This window comes from Theobroma cacao, chromosome 2 (genome assembly GCF_053813885.1).
Source record: "Theobroma cacao isolate CCN51 chromosome 2, ASM5381388v1, whole genome shotgun sequence".
Classification (NCBI taxonomy): Eukaryota; Viridiplantae; Streptophyta; class Magnoliopsida; order Malvales; family Malvaceae; genus Theobroma; species Theobroma cacao.
In genome coordinates, this window is record NC_142640.1 from 39,975,585 (window position 1) to 39,992,900 (window position 17,316).

General features: G+C 35.1%; 2 long non-coding RNA genes across 2 annotated transcripts; both read right to left on the reverse strand.

The window, feature by feature from the left end:
* Positions 1-5,059: 5,059 nt before the first annotated feature.
* On the reverse strand, positions 5,060-6,611 carry LOC148764265 (uncharacterized). The gene is made up of 3 exons (XR_016024492.1): positions 6,525-6,611; positions 5,621-5,686; positions 5,060-5,183 (listed from the first exon to the last, which is right to left on the reverse strand). It is a non-coding gene; the product is annotated as an uncharacterized LOC148764265 (long non-coding RNA).
* A 7,129-nt stretch (positions 6,612-13,740) lies between these two features.
* LOC148764266 (uncharacterized) lies at positions 13,741-15,517 on the reverse strand. The gene is made up of 3 exons (XR_016024472.1): positions 15,420-15,517; positions 14,681-14,766; positions 13,741-13,842 (listed from the first exon to the last, which is right to left on the reverse strand). It is a non-coding gene; the product is annotated as an uncharacterized LOC148764266 (long non-coding RNA).
* Between the last annotated feature and the right edge of the window lie 1,799 nt (positions 15,518-17,316).

A 17,316-nucleotide genomic window follows, 5' to 3' on the forward strand; every position in this document is an offset into this window, starting at 1 on the left:
GAGATTTTGAGAGAATTTAGATCAAATTTGACAAATTGGAGAATGGTATGAGTATAAGGGATGAAAAATATGTCTATGGCCAATTTTTCAATTTTTGGGGCAAAAATGTAATTTTTAACTTTTACGAGGGTAAAAGTGTAAATTTCAAAAATTACTCCACCGAGACTTTAGATGAGTCTGAGAATTTTATCTAAGCTATGAATATATGAGACAAGTGTATGGTGAAAATTTAGAAACAAATGGATGAAATTTTAAAAATGGGCCAATGGGAAAGTGACATGTGGCATTTTTTTAATGATATAATATTATTTTAATGAAAAATCAGCCCATTTAAACCCAAATTTTAAGTGCTGGCCGGCCATAAGGAAGAACAAGAGAGGAAATAGAGAGGAAAGGAAGAAAAAAAGAAAAACCAAAGAGAAACAAGAAAATTCAAAGAGAAATTCACGATTTTCGACCGTTTACGCGTCTAACGGTAAGATTTTTCGATTTTAGCTTGATTTCTACCTTTCTTATGCCTTTATTTCCATTTAGCATGCTTGAGGAGAGAGATCAAAAAGTGATATCAAGGTCTGGACGAAATTCTAGGGGAGAGAAATTGAAATTTTTAGGTTTTGATTTTTAGTTAAATTGATAGTTTTAGTTAGTTAAATGTGTTTAGAAATTAAATTGGGCAAGAAATCATTAAATTTTCACAATACCCACTCTTGGCTGGATGCTCAATGCTGTACAATGATGATGAATTGATTTTATTCTAAGGAAAATGAAGAGAAAATGATGAAAAACGATTAAACGTGATAGAAAAACAAAGTAGAAAATTAACCGAGTTAATGTCCAATTTTTGGCCGAATTTTCCAAGGAAGGGAGTGAGCTGATTTTGTTGTTTTTAGAAGGTTATTGGCTGATATTTAATGGTTAGAAATGTTGGAGAGAGAATGGGATGATTTAGAGCTAAAATGGAGCGCGTTAGCAATTTATCGGGCAAAGTGCCAAAAATAGGTTAATACCGCGTTTAAGTCGTTTTAGGCTATTGCATTTCATACCATGCATTAGTATAGGATTTAAGTTAATTATATAGTGATTTAGCATCAATGTGATGAATTGTGTAAATTTTTGTAATGTATCTAGGAGGAGAGCCTTCCGGAAAAGGCAAAGATGTCGTACCCGACGAGTAGTGATCGGGGCGCTTAGAAAGCTTTTAGTTTGTACAAACGGTGAGTAAACTTATTATTATTGTAAATTATCTAGAGTTTATTTTAAATGCCCTTTATGTATTTTATGAAATGAGAACGAGATTAAAACGGGATTTTTGATGTTTTAGGAATAAATGTGACAAATAAAAATATATTGTATTGATTATGAAATTGAGGAATTGGAGGCTACAAATTGACTTGAAAAATATATATTTTCCTAGGAATGGCTTATGAGAAATGAGTATATGTGGCTATATTTTGTAAATGCATTGGGAAATTTATGTAAGTTGTTTTACTATGCAGGCTGGATAAATAAATAAAAGCCACGTTATACTGTCGAAATTTTATTAAAATTGGTGGGTTAGTCACTGCAGTGACGGGTTTTCGTGGACTGCCTATTAGAGGGGCACGGTAAACCCAGTTATATAGTTACTCCGGTTGTAGAGGCGAGGAGGGTAACTCCCGGGGTAGTACTAGAGCTCACTTCACGTCGAACCCCCACGTGAATGTGTAACTCGGCCAACGCCAAGGAACGGCTGGTTTTCAAAAATAAAAATGTGTTTCACATGTGAATATTTTAACACCCTTGGCGGACTCGGTTAGATGCCTCGGCCAAGGTATCCCAGAGGATTAGTTTTGGCTTGAGCCTTGTTTTAATAAAAGACATAAGCCTTAAAAACTATTTTGGTAAATTACAAATATTTTATGGTTTAAGAAATAAATTGAAAACATTATGAAATGGGTTGAAATTTATTGTTTAAACTTGCCTCCATTTTACTCGCCTTTAGATATTTATGATGATGTCTGTTTACTCATTGGGATTGCAAAATCTCACCCAACTCCTTTCCACTCATTTCAGGTTCAGTATAGACTGTAGATAGCTGATCTCATCGAGGACTACCATTGGATTTGCATTTTCCAAACCGTAGGTTCACAATCCTCTTTACTTTTGTTTATTCGGGGGTCCTCTTGTTATTGTAAATTAAATGAAATATTTTGGCTTACTGTATTTCAGTACGTATAAATTTATTTAGCTTTTACGCTATAAAAATTATTCACGTATAACTCTATAAATATTGTTTTATAAGAAAATAGAATATTTTCCTTAATATTTCTTTTATTTTCTTATTATATTCAAATAACCGTAATTTCGTTTTAAATGAAGATTTTAGACTTTTAAACTCATTTTGAATATGAATTATGTGTTTTGTACTTGTATATTACGTTTTATCCAATTTTGAAATTTTTTAGAAAACAAATGACCAAAATACCCCTGTGTGGCGAAAATTTTATTTTGATTGTTTTTTATCTAAAATAGTGTATATTCTCTAAAAACTAGATATTTAACAACGATTGCTCACAGGAAAGGAAAGAAACTGATATGTAAGCCTTGCGGGGTTTCGGTTGGCATTCCGGATAATGAGTGTCAATCAGGGACGTCGCGGCGATTGTTATGGGCCTGAGGGAGGTTCCGGGTCGTGACAAAAATAGATTTCAAGCTTAAGTTGAAAAATCCTACCTTTTTCACTTGTTTTCCTTGATTTTCCACACTTTTTCTCTTGAAATTCCTCACCTAGGGTTTGTTCTTCCTTTCTTTCCCTCTCTTCCTTGCTTGGCCGAATATTTGGAGAGTAATGGGCTGATTTATGCTGATTTTTTTAGTTAAATAATAAATTATCCTAAGCTTGACACATGGCATTTTCTTATTGGTCTATTTTTAAAATTTTAAAAATTTAAACATTTTATCTCCACCACATGATTAGTCAAAGGTAAAAAATGAGGAAAAAGGAAGACCATGTGCTGGAAAATTGTCCTGGTGGTGAAAAATTACAATTTTGCCCCTGGAGTGGCAAAATTACCATTTTACCCCTATACTCCAAATTATATCGAAATTAAAATTTTTCACTTCTAAACCTCAAATCATACTCCAATAAGTCAAATGGGGCCAAATAAATCTTTTCTAAAAATTATCATTTTGTCCCTATGTGGCAAATGACCATTTTACCCTTGGATAGTGAAAATTCCGATTCGACTCCAAATTGATCCTCAAACTCCGAATTACCATTTTCAGTCATCCTTGGACTGTGATGATCTTAATCTGACCTTAAAATTCCTATTTAATCGAGTTTGATGATTAAATCAACTTTGTTGTACCTCTAGGTACAATACTGACTTTTGTAAATTTTTTTCGGGACTCTCCTAACATGCAATCATGCTATCATCACATGTATGTCATGACTAGTATTTTATAAGGTCGGGCTTTACAATAGAGGAGATAAAATATTTTTCCAAATGTTAGAACATTTAAAAGATAAAAGAATTTAACCCAAATATTTTTTTTCATAAAATATTAAAATCCAACCATGAAATCTCTCCAAAAAAAAAATTAAGAGCAAGTTTGTCCTAGCTTTTTTTTAACTTAAAAGCTATTATAAAGCTCTTATGAAAAATAATAGTTTTTAAAATTAAGCTAAAGTTGTTTGGTAAATTTACTTTTTATAAACTTTTTTTTATAGATAAGTTGTTTGGCAAAACAACTTATATAAACTCTAATTTTAGTTAAAATTACTATAAAGTTTATTTAATAAATAATTTTCTATTAATCACAAATTTCTTTATTCAAAATAAAAAAAATTATTTTTTTATCTATTTAAAATAAAATTTTGAAAATATTAAAAGGATTTTTATATAACATAAAGTTTATAATTAATAATAAATCATAAAAAAAGAGTTCCACAAATAATTTATAAGTAACACATAATTCATAAATAATTTTTTATTAAATAATAATAAATAAATAAATAAAATCAAGAGAGAAAAATTGAATCAAATAAAAAAAATGAGAGATCAAAGAAAGCAGTGAGTCGACTACTGGAACTCTTAACCTTAATAATGGAAGAGAAACCAAAAAAGAAGAAGAAAAGTCTGAGGTGGTAATAATAATTCAGGAAAATTACGTTTAGTTATTGATGTCCTTACTAACAAAGTTCACCTCTATGAACAATATTATCTCAACAACCATAATCAACAAATATTATCTTAATTTTCATTTAATTTATCTCAACTACCATTGACCTATTTAATTAATTATTTTAATCATAATCATCAAATATTATATACATTATAAAGAAGTTAAGAATAAATAAACATCACATAATTGTTATATCAAACAATAAATTGAGAAATATCAACTAATAAAGAGAGTTTTCAAAGTAAAAAAAAAACGATAGAAAATAAAATGAAAACCAAAATAGAAAGAAAAAAAATAATATCTGAATGCAGTTTTGAAATTTTGATCTTCTTTTTTCTTAATTTTTGTAAGAACAAAAAAACTCTACAATGATGATTTACAAAAAGGGAGGGAGAGGAGAGGAAGATCGATAAGGAGAGAAGGAGGGAGTATTTTATGAGAGGGAAGATCTTTTTGGGAAAAAATAGCTCTCCTAATAAGTTGGCGTGTTTTTTAAAAGAAAAAGAGAAGAGAAAGCTCCTAATTGGAGCCTTTTTTTTTAAGCTCTTTTTTTCAAATTTTATTCTTTAAAAAAAGGCTACTTTTTTTAAAGAGCTTTTTACGAAACCCTATTTGATCTAGCTTATGCTTTTAAGCAGTAGATAAGCTAAAAATAAGTCAGGCCAAACGGGTACTAAGTGATTTTCTTGAATATTTTTTAGATGAGGGAATTCTCCTAGTTTTCACTAAAAGTGTTGTAAAGACTAAAGAAAAGTTTTCAATATTTAAAATGAAGAAATAAAATTAGAACACAAATAAAAGCAATTAAGGAAAATAAAATTAAATATGAAGTTAAGATTTATTTGTTTAAAATGAAAATAAGATAATAGTGTTATGAATATTTTTGTGAATATCCATTTTGTCACGACCCGGAACCTCCCTCAGGCCCATGACAATCGCCGCGACGTCCCGATTGACACTCATTATCCGGAATGCCAATCGGAACCCCGCAAGGCTTACATATCAGTTTCTTTCCTTTCCTGTGAGCAATCATTGTTAAATATCGAGTTTTTAGAGAATATTTACTATTTTAGATCAAAAACAATCAAAATAAAATTTTCGCCACATAGGGGTATTTTGGTCATTTTTTTCTCAAAAATTTCAAAACTGGCTAAAACGTAATATACAAGTACAAAATACATAATTCATATTCAAAATGAGTTTAAAAGTAAAAAATCTTCATTTAAAACGAAATTACGGTTATTTGAATATAATAAGAAAATAAAAGAAATATTAAGGGAAATATTCTATTTTCTTATAAAACAATATTTATAGAGTTATACGTGAATAATTTTTATAGCGTAAAAGCTAAATAAATTTATACATACTGAAATACAGTAAGCCAAAATATTTAATTTAATTTACAATAACAAGAAGGCCACCGAATAAACAAAAGTAAAGAGGACTGTGAACCTACGGTTTGGAAAATGCAGATCCAATGGTAGTCCTCGATGAGATCAGCTATCTACAGTCTATACTGAACCTGAAATGGGTGGAAAGGATTTGGGTGAGATTTTGCAATCCCAATGAGTAAACAGACATTATCATAAATATCTAAAGGCGAGTAAAATTGAGGCAAGTTTAAACAACAAATTTCAACCCATTTCATAATGTTTTCAATTTGTTTCTTAAACCATAAAATATTTGTAATTTACCAAAACAGTTGTTAAGGCTTATGTCTTTTATTAAAACAAGGCTCAAGCCAAAACTAATCCTCGGGGATACCTTGGCCGAGGCATCTAACCGAGTCCGCCAAGGGTGTTAAAATATTCACACGTGAAACACATTTTTATTTTTAAAAACCAGTCGTTCCTTGGCGTTGGCCGAGTTACACATTCACGTGGGGGTTCGACGTGAAGTGAGCTCTAATACTACCCCAGGAGTTACTTTCCTCGCCTCTACAACCGGAGTAACTATATAACTGGGTTTACCGTGCCCCTCTAATAGGCAGTCCACGGAAACCCGTCACTGCAGTGACTAACCCACCAATTTTAATAAAATTTCGACAGTATAACGTGGCTTTTATTTATTTATCCAGCCTGCATAGTAAAACAACTTACATAAATTTCCCAATGCATTCACAAAATATAGCCACATATACTCATTTCTCATAAGCCATTCTTAGGAAAATATATATTTTTCAAGTCAATTTGTAGCCTCCAATTACTCAATTTCATAATCAATACAATATATTTTTATTTGTCACATTTATTCCTAAAACATCAAAAATCCCGTTTTAATCTCGTTCTCATTTCATAAAATACATTAAGGGCATTTAAAATAAACTCTAGATAATTTACAATAATAATAAGTTTACTCACCGTTTGTACAAACTAAAAGCTTTCTAAGCGCCCCGATCACTACTTGTCGGGTACGACTTCTTTGCCTTTTCCGGAAGGCTCTCCTCCTAGACACATTACAAAAATTTACACAATTCATCACATTGATGCTAAATCACTATATAATTAACTTAAATCCTATACTAATGCATGGTATGAAATGCAATAGCCTAAAACGGCTTAAATGCGGTATTAACCTATTTTTGGCACTTTGCCCGATAAATTGCTAACGCGCTCCATTTTAGCTCTAAATCATCCCATTCTCTCTCCAACATTTCTAACCATTAAATATCAGCCAATAACCTTCTAAAAACAACAAAATCAGCTCACTCCCTTCCTTGGAAAATTCGGCGAAAAATGGGACATTAAGTCGGTTAATTTTCTACTTTGTTTTTCTATCACGTTTAATCGTTTTTCATCATTTTCTCTTCATTTTCCTTAGAATAAAATCAATTCATCATCATTGTACAGCATTGAGCATCCAGCCAAGAGTGGGTATTGTGAAAATTTACTGATTTCTTGCCCAATTTAATTTCTAAACACATTTAACTAACTAAAACTATCAATTTAACTAAAAATCAAAACCTAAAAATTTCAATTTCTCTCTCCTAGAATTTCGTCCAGCCCTTGATATCACTTTTTGATCTCTCTCCTCAAGCATGCTAAATGGAAATAAAGGCATAGGAAAGGTAGAAATCAAGCTAAAATCGAAAAATCTTACCGTTAGACGCGTAAACGGTCGAAAACCGCGAATTTCCCTTTGAATTTTCTTGTTTCTCTTTGGTTTTTCTTTTTTTCTTCCTTTCCTCTCTATTTCTTCTCTTGTTCTTCCTTATGGCCGGCCAGCACTCAAAATTTGGGTTTAAATGGCTGACTTTTCATTAAAATAATATTATTTCATTAAAAAATGCCATGTGTCACTTTCCCATTGGCCCATTTTTAAAATTTCATCCATTTGTTTTCAAATTTTCACCATACACTTGTCCCACATATCCATAGCTTAGATAAAATTCTCAGACTTATCCAAAGTCTCGGTGGAGTAATTTTTTTGAAATTTACACTTTTGCCCTCGTAAAAGTCAAAAATTACATTTTTGCCCCAAAAATTGAAAAATTGCCCATAGACATATTTTTCATCCCTTATACTCATATCATTTTCCAATTTGTCAAATTTGATCTAAATTCTCTCAAAATCTCAAATTTTGTCCGTGGGTGGCAAAATTACGATTTTGCCCCTACACTCCAAAAATCACCAGAATTAAACTTTTTCACTTCCTATCATTAAATTATACTCCAAATAGTTAATCTTGGTCAAAAATTTCACTCCATGATCAAATTATTATCTTAGGTGGCAAAATAACGATTTTGCCCTTGAACATCAAAATTTCCAATTTTACCCTAAATGAACCCTCGAACTCCGAACAATCATTTTTTTCATTCCTGGACTATAAAATATTAAATTTCATTCTACAATTCCTATTTGAACTAGTTCGAGGTTAAATCAACTCAAGTGTACCGTTAGGTACGATATCGGGTTTCGTCTTTTCTTATGTGCTTTCCTAGCATAATAACATGCTACTCAGTGCATGTATGTCATGACATGTTTTTATAGGGTTGGGTTTTACAATTCTACCCCCCTTAAAATAAAATTTTGACCTCAAAATTTCACTTACCAGATTCGACAAATAGATGCGGGTATTGGTTCCTCATCTGATGCTCTACTTCCCATGTCATTTCCTCCATTCGAGCATTTTTCCACAATACTTTGACCATTGAAATACTCTTGTTTCTCAGTACTCGATCCTTTCGATCCAAGATACTCACAGGTTGTACCTCGAACTTCAAATCGTCATGCAACTCGATCGGAGGTGCTTCGAGGACGTGAGAAGGATCTGGTACATATTTCTTAAGCATGGAGACATGGAAAACGTTGTGGATCCGATCTAACTCCGGAGGTAATTCTAACCGATAAGCCACTGGTCCAATCCTTTCAATGATTCGGAATGGTCCAATATATCTCGGGTTGAGCTTTTCCCTCTTCGCAAATCGAATCACACTTTTCATTATCCAATAAAACACCATAATTTATCATGATAGTATAATCAATAAGATTTAATACTTCAAAGTATTCAAATTATTACCTTTCCAAGGAGAAACCTTAAGAAAAACTTTATCATCGATCTCAAACTCCAAGTCTTTTCTCCGTTTATCTGCATAGCTCTTCTGCCTATCCTGGGCTACCTTTAGCCTCTCTCGTATAACCTTGATCTTGTCATTAGTTAGCTCGATCAATTCCACACTCACTAACTTTCTTTCACCCACTTCATCCCAACAAAGTGGAGTACGATATTTCCTTCCATATAAAGCTTCGTATGGTGCCATACCAATGCTAGACTGAAAGCTATTGTTGTAAGCAAATTCCACTAATGGCAAATGTCTGTCCCAACTCCCAATAAAGTCAATGACACAAGCCCGTAACATATCCTCCAAGGTCTGGATAGTCCTTTCTGACTGACCATCCGTTTGTGGGTGAAAAGCAGTGCTAAATTTCAATTTGGTTCCGAGAGCTTCTTGAAATTTTGGCCAGAATCGAGAAGTGAATCGAGGATCTCGGTTTGACACTATAGAAACGGGAACTCCATGTACCCTCACAATCTCATCTATATAGAGCTGAGCCAGCTTCTCAATAGAGTATGTACTATGGACAGCTAAAAAGTGAGCGGACTTAGTCAACCGATCTACGATCACCCAGATCGCATCCTTTCCCCTCTGTGTCCGCGGCAATCCCAAAACAAAATCCATAGTTACATGCTCCCATTTCCACTCGGGAACAGGTAAAGACTGAAGTGTACCTGCTGGCCTCTGATGCTCCGCCTTAACTTGCTGACATACGAGACACTTTGCTACGAATTCTGCTACGTCTCGCTTCATACCCGGCCACCAATAATTCTCCCTGATAGTCCTATACATCTTGGTGCTTCCGGGATGTAATGCATAGGCAGATGAATGGGCTTCTTCCATGATCGCCTGTCTCAACTGGTTTCCCTCAGGAATACAAACTCGATCTTTAAACATCAAGATGTTATCCTCTCCAAATCTGAACTCACTAACTCCCCCATCGGTCAGTTTTTGAATTTCTTTTCTTAACTCATCATCAGACCTCTGAATGTCCTTGATCTGATTAAGTAACGAAGGTCGCACAATGAAGTTTGCCAATAAGGATCCATCCTCACCATTTTTCAACTGGAGCCCAAGAGATTTCATCTCTATTAATGTTGGAAAATAACAACTCTGAAGTGCTGCTAAAGACGATGAAGACTTACGACTTAAGGCATCAGCTACAACGTTCGCCTTTCCCGGATGATAGTCTATCACCAAGTCATAATCTTTTATCAACTCCAACCATCGCCTTTGCCTCAAATTAAGCTCTTTTTGGGTGAGCAAATATTTTAAACTTTTATGATCCGTAAATATCCGACAATGCTCACCATACAAGTAATGCCTCCAGATTTTTAAAGCAAACACCACTGCTACTAACTCTAAGTCATGGGTAGGGTAATTTGCTTCATGCCTCTTTAGCTGTCTAGAAGCATAAGCCACAACTTTTTCATCCTGCATCAATACGCACCCCAACCCCAACTTTGAGGCATCACTATATAGTACAAATCCCTTACCATTAACAGGAAGTGTTAAAACGGGAGCGGAGGTTAACCGGTTCTTTAGCTCCTGAAATCGATTCTCACAAACATCATCCCACACAAACTTAACTCCCTTACGAGTTAGACGAGTCAGAGGAGCGGCTATCAAAGAAAATCCCTGAACAAATCTCCGGTAATAACCAGCTAAGCCGAGAAAACTACGAATCTCCGTCACTGTCTTAGGTTGCTCCCATTGTAAGATTGCCTCAATCTTCTTGGGATCGACATAAATTCCAGCTCCAGACACCACATGTCCCAAGAAAACCACTTCCTTCAACCATAATTCACATTTAGAGAACTTGGCATAGAGTTGTCTCTTGCGTAAAGTTTGCAACACAATGCGCAAATGGACCGCATGTTCATCATCATTCTTCGAATAAACCAGGATGTCATCTATGAATACTATCACAAACTTATCCAAGTGTGGATGGAACACCCTGTTCATAAGATCCATAAAAACTGGCGGGGCATTAGTCAAACCAAACGGCATCACCAGAAACTCATAATGCCCATAACGCGTCCTGAAAGCAGTCTTGGGTACATCCTGCTCCTTAATCCTCAACTAATAGTACCCAGATCTCAAATCAATCTTAGAGAATACCATAGCACCTCGTAATTGATCAAACAGATCATCTATCCGGGGTAAAGGATATTTATTCTTGATGGTCACTCGGTTCAGCTGACGGTAATCAATACACAATCGAAGAGTGCCATCCTTCTTCTTGACAAATAGAACTGGTGCTCCCCAAGGAGAAATGCTAGGGCGAATAAAACCTTTATCCACTAAATCTTGCAACTAGACTTTCAGTTCCTTCAACTCTGCCGGAGCCATTCTATATGGAGGGATAGAAAGAGGTGCGGTACCCGGAAGTAAATCAATAGGGAACTCAAGCTCTCGATCAGGAGGCAGTCCCTGTAAATCATCAAGAAATACATCAGGAAACTCACTTACTATCGGGACATCCTCTAACTTAGGTTCCCCCTTTGAAGTATCAATCACGTATGCCAAATAAGTCGAATACCCTTTCTGCACTAATTTCGAAGCTTTGATGGCCGAGATTACACAGGACGGTAATACTCGGCGTTTCCCTACAAACACAATCTCTGCTCCCTCCGAATTTCGAAGAACAACTTTCTTTCGGAAACAATCCACGTTCGCTCGATGTGCAGTTAACCAGTCCATACCCAATATTAGATCAAAATCTAGGATCTCTAGAGGAATTAAGTAACCCCTAAATTCTTTCTCGCCTACCCTTACCCCACAGTCTCTATAACAACTGTTTCTAACTAGCTTTTCTCCTAAAGTGGTGTGAATTACAATTTCTTCCTCTAATGGTGACAAGTTTCTATCAACAATTGATGCAAATGTGGTGCTCACATAAGACCTATCTGAGTCAGAATCTATCAAAACATAAGCATCTTTATCAAATAAAGACATAGTACCTGTCACTGCTCCAGGTCGGACCTGTGCCTCATCTTCCGTCACAGCGAAAACTCTTGTCGAGGTACGAGTCTGTGGTCTCGAAGGTGGATGTGCCGGGGTATTACTCTCCACACCAGACCGTATGGCCACTCCTTGTCTCGGTGGCAACCCAGAAGAATCTCTCCTCTGTATATCAGTGCGAGCTGGTGAAGATGATGCAACTACCGTGGCTCGTCCTAACCGTGGGCAATTACTCCTAATATGACCCGTCTGTCCATATTGGAAACATCTTGTTGGCTCTCTACATAGCCCACTATGATAATTCCCACAATTTCTGCATCTGTCAGAACCTCCGAAACTCTTCCCAGAACCAGTCATAGCAGATCTGCTAAACCTCGAAGGTCTCTGTTGTGATGGTGGAAATGGAGGTCGAGGAGATGTCACGGAAACAGAAGTAGTACTCCCTGAAATCGCTGAGTCATTGTCTCTTTTTACTGGCTGACTAGAAGACATACCAGGATTCCTCCTTTTTGCAAACTCAGTCCGAATCCTCCTATTCTCAATCGCGAGCTTCTCTGCCCGTAAAGCCATCTGTACCACCTCTTTATGTGGCTCCCTACCAGTCACTGTCATTCGCTCTCTAATCTCATTATGGAGCCCTTCCTCGAAATAGCTGGCCTGATCCTGCTCAGATTTCACCAGATCCGACACATATAACATCAACTCGTTAAAACGAGTCTCGTACTCCTCTACAGTTAGATTTTCCTGTTTCAAACTCAGAAATTCTCTCTTCTTTTCTTTCTGATGGAAATAAGTGAAATACTGACCATCGAATTCCCTAAGAAAATCGGACCATGTCTAAGGAGTAGCGGAACGGGACTTCACCGAATTCCACCAAGTACGAGCCCTCTTCTCTAATAATCTCGTAGCCACCATCAGCTTCATGTCGTCGTCTAATCTCATATCAGAGAGTGTCTCTGAAACCTGATTAATCCAGTCCTTTGCCACAGTGGCATCCAACTCACCCGTGAAAGATACACAACCCAATTGCCTAGCCTCCTTCAGCTTCTTGGAAATGGATACATCCTGTACTGGTGGTGGAACTAAAGGAGTAGTTGGAGGCACTACAGGTGGAACTTGACCAGTCTGAGCTTGACCAGCCATTGCTGCAAAGAAAGCTGCCAATGCTTGTGCTGCCTCAGTAGGCATGGCGGGAATACCCGTAGGTGGCTGAGGAGATGGAGGATGTGGAGGACTATCGGCCTGCTCAGCAGCAGGTGCTGCCCGAATGGTAGATGCAGTTGATTCCTCCTCTACTGTATCCGGCTGATGACGTTGGGAACGACCTCTTCCCCTCCCAACCGATCTAGTGAGAGGTGGGCATCCGCGTCGAGGAGGCATTGTAATCTATAAAAAATACGAGCAAGTTTAGGTAACCTTAGGCTCTATATGCAGATGCATGCATTCTATTCAACCTAACCTAACTTAATCCGGGGCCACACTGATATTGTAATTTTTTAAAACCACTTTAAAACCAAAAACTCTTATCTTTAAAACCAAAAGCTCTGATACCAATAGAATTGTCACGACCCGAAACCTCCCTCAGGCCCATGACAATCATTATCCGGAATGCCAATCGGAACCCCGCAAGGCTTACATATCAGTTTCTTTCCTTTCCTGTGAGCAATCATTGTTAAATATCGAGTTTTTAGAGAATATTTACTATTTTAGATCAAAAACAATCAAAATAAAATTTTCGCCACACAGGGGTATTTTGGTCATTTTTTTCTCAAAAATTTCAAAACTGGCTAAAACGTAATATACAAGTACAAAATACATAATTCATATTCAAAATGAGTTTAAAAGTAAAAAATCTTCATTTAAAACGAAATTACGGTTATTTGAATATAATAAGAAAATAAAAGAAATATTAAGGGAAATATTCTATTTTCTTATAAAACAATATTTATAGAGTTATACGTGAATAATTTTTATAGCGTAAAAGCTAAATAAATTTATACATACTGAAATACAGTAAGCCAAAATATTTAATTTAATTTACAATAACAAGAAGGCCCCCGAATAAACAAAAGTAAAGAGGACTGTGAACCTACGGTTTGGAAAATGCAGATCCAATGGTAGTCCTCGATGAGATCAGCTATCTACAGTCTATACTGAACCTGAAATGGGTGGAAAGGAGTTGGGTGAGATTTTGCAATCCCAATGAGTAAACAGACATTATCATAAATATCTAAAGGCGAGTAAAATTGAGGCAAGTTTAAACAACAAATTTCAACCCATTTCATAATGTTTTCAATTTGTTTCTTAAACCATAAAATATTTGTAATTTACCAAAACAGTTGTTAAGGCTTATGTCTTTTATTAAAACAAGGCTCAAGCCAAAACTAATCCTCGGGGATACCTTGGCCGAGGCATCTAACCGAGTCCGCCAAGGGTGTTAAAATATTCACACGTGAAACACATTTTTATTTTTAAAAACCAGCCGTTCCTTGGCGTTGGCCGAGTTACACATTCACGTGGGGGTTCGACGTGAAGTGAGCTCTAATACTACCCCAGGAGTTACTTTCCTCGCCTCTACAACCGGAGTAACTATATAACTGGGTTTACCGTGCCCCTCTAATAGGCAGTCCACGGAAACCCGTCACTGCAGTGACTAACCCACCAATTTTAATAAAATTTCGACAGTATAACGTGGCTTTTATTTATTTATCCAGCCTGCATAGTAAAACAACTTACATAAATTTCCCAATGCATTCACAAAATATAGCCACATATACTCATTTCTCATAAGCCATTCCTAGGAAAATATATATTTTTCAAGTCAATTTGTAGCCTCCAATTACTCAATTTCATAATCAATACAATATATTTTTATTTGTCACATTTATTCCTAAAACATCAAAAATCCCGTTTTAATCTCGTTCTCATTTCATAAAATACATTAAGGGCATTTAAAATAAACTCTAGATAATTTACAATAATAATAAGTTTACTCACCGTTTGTACAAACTAAAAGCTTTCTAAGCGCCCCGATCACTACTTGTCGGGTACGACTTCTTTGCCTTTTTCGGAAGGCTCTCCTCCTAGACACATTACAAAAATTTACACAATTCATCACATTGATGCTAAATCACTATATAATTAACTTAAATCCTATACTAATGCATGGTATGAAATGCAATAGCCTAAAACGGCTTAAATGCGGTATTAACCTATTTTTGGCACTTTACCCGATAAATTGCTAACGCGCTCCATTTTAGCTCTAAATCATCCCATTCTCTCTCCAACATTTCTAACCATTAAATATCAGCCAATAACCTTCTAAAAACAACAAAATCAGCTCACTCCCTTCCTTGGAAAATTCGGCGAAAAATGGGACATTAAGTCGGTTAATTTTCTACTTTGTTTTTCTATCACGTTTAATCGTTTTTCATCATTTTCTCTTCATTTTCCTTAGAATAAAATCAATTCATCATCATTTTACAGCATTGAGCATCCAGCCAAGAGTGGGTATTGTGAAAATTTACTGATTTCTTGCCCAATTTAATTTCTAAACACATTTAACTAACTAAAACTATCAATTTAACTAAAAATCAAAACCTAAAAATTTCAATTTCTCTCTCCTAGAATTTCGTCCAGCCCTTGATATCACTTTTTGATCTCTCTCCTCAAGCATGCTAAATGGAAATAAAGGCATAGGAAAGGTAGAAATCAAGCTAAAATCGAAAAATCTTACCGTTAGACGCGTAAACGGTCGAAAACCGCGAATTTCCCTTTGAATTTTCTTGTTTCTCTTTGGTTTTTCTTTTTTTCTTCCTTTCCTCTCTATTTCCTCTCTTGTTCTTCCTTATGGTCGGCCAGCACTTAAAATTTGGGTTTAAATGGCTGACTTTTCATTAAAATAATATTATTTTATTAAAAAAATGCCATGTGTCACTTTCCCATTGGCCCATTTTTAAAATTTCATCCATTTGTTTCCAAATTTTCACCATACACTTGTCCCACATATCCATAGCTTAGATAAAATTCTCAGACTTATCCAAAGTCTCGGTGGAGTAATTTTTTAAAATTTACACTTTTGCCCCCGTAAAAGTTAAAAATTACATTTTTGCCCCAAAAATTGAAAAATTGCTCATAGACATATTTTTCATCCCTTATACTCATACCATTCTCCAATTTGTCAAATTTGATCTAAATTCTCTCAAAATCTCAAATTTTGTCCGTGGGTGGCAAAATTACGATTTTGCCCCTACACTCCAAAAATCACCAGAATTAAACTTTTTCACTTCCTATCATTAAATTATACTCCAAATAGTTAATCTTGGTCAAAAATTTCACTCCATGATCAAATTATTATCTTAGGTGGCAAAATGATGATTTTGCCCTTGAACATCAAAATTTCCAATTTTACCCCAAATGAACCCTCGAACTCCGAACAATCATTTTTTTCATTCCTGGACTATAAAATATTAAATTTCATCCTACAATTCCTATTTGAACTAGTTCGAGGTTAAATCAACTCAAGTGTACCGTTAGGTACGATATCGGGTTTCGTCTTTTCTTATGTGCTTTCCTAGCATAATAACATGCTACTCAGTGCATGTATGTCATGACATGTATTTATAGGGTTGGGTTTTACAGTTATTATAAATTCTCCCCTATACAATTGGTTTATGATCAGGAATCAAATATTTCTCATCTAAGAATTTTTGGATGTGCGGTATATGTTCCAATTGCTCCACCACAACGCACAAAGATGGGTTCTCAAAGGAGGTTAGGAATATATGTTGGATATGAATCTCCATCTATAATTAAATATCTAGAACCCTCAACAGGAGATTTATTCACTGCAAGGTTTGCTGATTGTCATTTTAATGAAACAATTTTTCCAACATTAGGGGGAGAAAATAAGCAGTTGGAAAAGGAAATATCTTGGAATACATTATCATTATCTAGTTTTGATCCTCACACAAATCAATGTGAATAAGAAGTTCAAAAGATAATTCATTTGCAAAATATAGCAAATCAGTTGCTAGACGCATTTACTGACCTATAAAGACTAACTAAATCTCATATACCAGTTGCAAATGCTCCAATCAAAATTTATATAGGACAATCTGTTGTTGCTAATGAGTCTAAGACACGCCAAAAGCGTGGAAGACCAATCAGTTCCAGAGATAAAAATCCTCAAAAAAGAAAAGGAGCAAATATTTAAGATGGTCAAGAAGAAGAAACAAAAACTCTAAAAAAGACCCTTGACATAATTTTAGAAGAAATTCAGGTACCTAAAATTAGTGAAAATGAAGAGATCTCAATAAATTATATCATGACGGGAAAAGATGGAACCGAAATGAAATAAATGTCGATGATATTTTTGCATATAATGTAGCGCTCAATATTATGAAAGAAAATGAGGATCTTGAGCTTACATCTGTTGAAGAATGTAGATATAGAAATGATTGGCCAATGTAGAAAGAAGCAATCAAAATGGAATTAAATTCACTTACAAAATGTGAAGTTTTTGGACTTGTAGTCCGTACACCAAATGGGGTAAAACCAGTGGGATATAAATGGGTATTTGTGCGGAAACAAAATGAGAAAGATGAGATTGTGAGATATAAAGCATGGGTTGT